Genomic DNA, 4,599 nt, shown 5'->3' on the forward strand with positions numbered 1-4,599 from the left:
TGGCAAAATTAACAGTTCCTACCACACCTCATATAGGACCCTTTTTCCTCCCCATCTGTTCTTTTATGATACCGGTATCCTGCAACCTTACCGATGCCGGTGGGTTGCCGGTGACGGCCAGACACCCTCCCCACTGCCGTTGTCCGGCTGCCGGCGGCTTTGACAGTTGCATGCAGCCATGACAACTGCCGGCGGCTGTGTTGGTTGCCGGCGATTATGTGTCTTTCATCTGTCGGCAGCTATGACGGCTGCCTGCGGCGAGGTATACGGCTAGTAGCCATGCCAATTGCCAGCAGCTATGACGGCTGTCGGTGGGTGGCGGCTGATGGCAACCATGATGGCTGGGAATGGGATGTCCCTTTTGTCTTTAAGGTTCTTCAGTTCTCCCTTGAACTGCTAGCCACAAGTTCTATTGCCGGAGTACCGCCGGCCAGACCGATACAGATAGGTGCTGACTCAGCCGGCAGCATGCCGACTGTACTAGTACTGCTGGAGGCTAACCTGCCGGCAGTGTGTCACCGGGACCTTGCTGGCAATAGTACTATGGCTAGATGGAAGCCTGAATGTTACATTTTCTCCTTCCATTTGAACCTTATTTCAGGAGAAAGACAGTAAAATTAGACTTTACATCCTTAATTACTGTATACATACACAGTAAAAGGTAGCCTTCACTCCATGCTATCTCTCTCACTTTTAGCTATCATTCTGGATGTGCCGGCAAGAACTAGCTATGCCGGCGACATGCCGGTTTATCTACAGTATATGTTTATACAGGTAGTCAGTATATTTGCAGTATAGGATATACTGCAGATATAAAACTACTGTATATATTATACTAGTAGTTATTTCCAATATATCTTAGGTATCCATACCCAGGTATTTGCTGAGCCCAATCCTATATTGAAAGAATATAACTTCTTCAATATTCTGATTAGAAATCAGTTTTTTTTTTTTTTTTTTTTTTTTTTTTTTAGATTACCTTACAATATCAAATATTTAAAGGGCTGGAGTGTTACACTCCTAACCCTTAAAGGGTGGAATCCTTATCTTGAGTCTCCCTGATCAGGAAACTATGATATAATTTTGTAAGGGAGGTCACAGCAAATAGGTTGGGTTTCATACACAAATATATGTCTTTTATTTTTTTTTTGTCCAGTTGGCGTCATGCCAGCTGAGCTGTGCCATCAGATGCTTACCAAAAAGGCAGCACTATGGCTGATCTACTTTATATATAATTATACAATAGCCAGTAATTTGCAACATAGCATATGCTGCAAATAGAAAACTATATTATGATTTTACAGTAGTTATTTCTAACATATCTTGGGTATCCTTGGCAAGCTTCTGATGGTACCGCTCCTATATTGAAAGAATAGTATTTCTTCAATATTCTGATTGAGGAATCAGTCATCATTACCCCACAGTGTTAGAAATAAAAAGGGACCGTGACTTATACACTTGTTTACCCGTAGGGGTTAGAACCCTTTTAGTTGGAGTTACCTCGGTAGAGGAATCTTCCTTTAGGTAACACTGAGGGGAGGTAACAGCAGTTGCTTACATGGGATACACAAGTATGTGTCTCCTACTATCCCTTTATAACTTTCTGTCCTAAGCTACTTTGTTAAGAAAATGACTTTTACATATTGATTATCAGTGAGATAATCAATTATATACTCATTTTGTTCTCCTTTCTTTACAGGAGGAACACCAGATGACTTGTGCTGCAGTCTTCTGCTAGATCAGGAGTAAAGGTTTTTACAGTCATAATACTTGCAGGTTTCATGGCCCTTGCAATACTATTTCCGAATCCCTATATTATTGGAACCCGCAGGTTTGTAACGTATGTCGGACCTTAATGTCCGAAGGTTTCGAGAATCCCAAGTCTACAGAGACTAGAGATACAGATCGAGACAAATTATGCAACTGGGTGAGAGGCCTCCAGAAAATCTCTCCAAGACCTTACCTACCTAATGATAGGATGCATAAGCTACTCTTTCCGAAGGCAAGTAAGGAAATAGTGGTGCCCCAGGCACCAATTACATCTCCCGACGGCCAGATAGCCTTTGGGAAGGAGGGCAGGAAGTGCCCACGGGAAGAAGGGAAAAATGTCTTGTCGGAATTGTTTCCACCTATGCCGGCTCTACAGCCATTGATGTCGACATCTTTATCGTCTACCTCTCTATTAGAGGGAACGGACCAATTATGGGCCCAAGTGAATACTCTATTAGAGAGCGTTTGCAAACAACATGAAAAGCACGAAGTAAAATGCAAGATAGAGCCTAGTAAAGCTCCAGTTGCTGCTTCCCAAGGGTCATACAAATGACCCATGGAACAAGACCTCCCGACATGCTCCAAAACCACTCCCTGGAGGTTTGCGGAGCTGATGCCGATTTTAAATGGCAAACTCTATATCTCAGAGGAGATGAGTGCTGTTCCTTTGGACAAAATCCAATTTTGGCCAAGCTTTGACGCTTTTCCTAATTGTTTTGTTCGACTGAAGGATGAACCAAAGTCAAAAAAGGAATGAAATCGAAGGAAGTCATGATTCTCGACCATGATAAGGCACTGGCTATCCTGTTAAGTAGCCTGGGAAATGCGGGTTACTCGGCGTCGAAGGTATTCACACTAGGTAACAGGCACCGTTCCTTTCTTACTCCTGTTTCAATTTCATTCCCCTTTATGGGAAAGGCATTTAAATCTGTTGCCAAGGCAGTGGAGGCAGGTAGGCCATGTCCTGCACTCGAGGAGTGCAAGCCTCTGTCACCAGCCTGTCCCAGACAGGACAAGGACAGGAAGGAAGTCCATTTAACCTTTTCAGTAGGAAGATTAGATGCGGATGTCACCAGTCGATAGTTTAAAGAAGTTCTCCCTAAAGTATCCGAGTTTCTCTTGTATAATGAACATGAGACAAAGGAGAGACTCGCAGCCTCCCTATCTCTACAAAACTACTTAGAGTTGTGTTCATCTCAACAAAGTACTCCAGACATGCTCATGGTCTCAGCCAAAATGCATATGGCTACCTTAGTGAAAGACCTTTACATCTTTATGAAGGCTAGGAGGGCATGTAGGTAGTTTGTGTTCACTGCCGCAATACTGAAACATGAGACAAGGAAGCTAATATCTTCCAACATCTAGGGTAAAGACCTCTTCCCAGACGAGGTAGTTAGGGAAGTAATTAAGAATGCCACCACTGAGAATATAGGTCTTCTCCAAAAGTGGGGCATCCTTTCAAAGAGAAAATCTTCCATGGTTGTGGGTCCCCAACCTAAAAGGAAGACGGGAAAGTCCGGAAATATTCTTCAGGCGGTTCAACAACATCCGACACCTGCAACGACCACGATGCCACAGGTAGGTGGTCAGAAATTTAATCCTACTGATCATTCGAAGCATAGAGATGCTTTTGGTAGGAGGGAGGTTCCTTCAGAATCGTTGGACCTTCAATCCTTGGGTCCAATGCCTAATCAAGATGGGACTATGATGGGAAGTAGAAATGTCTCCACCATCATTTCCTTAACTCCTCCTATATTCCAAAACCCTCCTGGAGGAGTATACCTGAAAGCTCTAGAGCATACAGGTGGTAAGGAAACCATAGTCCATCGTATTCCAGGGAAGGCTTTTTGGTGTTCACGAGAAGGACTCAAGAAATCTCAGAGTCATTCTGGACTTTTCGCCACACAACAAGTTCAAATAAAACAGCGAGTTCAGAATGTTAATTCTTCTAAACACTTGGACCCTGTCTCAAAAAGGGGTGTTTGTAGTCTTGTCAGATCTGGAAAATGTCCCCTGGCAACTTCCAGCCAATCACCCCATCCCCTCCTATCAAGGATTAAAGTTACAGAAGGTAACGTATATCCTAGGAAAGATATGTGTCGGACTAAACACAATCCTAAATATCTTCATAGGATTGGCAGACTTAGTCATGCAATAACCAGGTCTAGAAATGGTTCAGCCAACAATGTACCTGGACGAGAAATTAAGGTCGGCAGCACCCGAAGTGGCTGGTCTATGAATATCCAAGGAGATGAACCGGTTCCCGGAACATCACGGATGCAAGATAAGCCTCAAGAAGTCTAAATTCTCTCCAGCTCAAAGGTTTCAATGGCTGTAAAATCATTGAAGTCTGTAGTCACACCAACTCTCCTTTCCCATAGGAATATAAAAGGAGATTGTAAGGTCGGTCAAGAGACTCGGGTAATTAGTAGTCAGATTTCCAAGACGGTAACAAGGAGGAGTTCTGAACTCTCTCCAGTTCACAATAGTGACAGACCCAGAGCACAGCTGAAAGATGCGTCAAGAGTCTAGAGAAGATGCGCATCAAATGCTTGAAGAGATCTAAAAAGACCAATATAGGTCCTTCCTAAATCACTTCTTTAATAAAGGTTTAAGTCCGAAAGTCTCAAGACCATGTTGGTCCTGTCATGAGTGGGGAAGCTCTCTCCACGCAGATCAGACTTCCTTCGACTGATCAGGGACACCGAAGCGATAATGAGACGTAGCATTCGACAATGCTAGAAAATGTCTCATACGGTATAGGTGACGTTAACCATCCCTTACTTAAAGGGATGCCACCTGTCATCTGTTCATATACAACCGATCCAC

The sequence above is a fragment of the Palaemon carinicauda genome, chromosome 24 (assembly GCF_036898095.1).
Source record: "Palaemon carinicauda isolate YSFRI2023 chromosome 24, ASM3689809v2, whole genome shotgun sequence".
Classification (NCBI taxonomy): domain Eukaryota; kingdom Metazoa; phylum Arthropoda; class Malacostraca; order Decapoda; family Palaemonidae; genus Palaemon; species Palaemon carinicauda.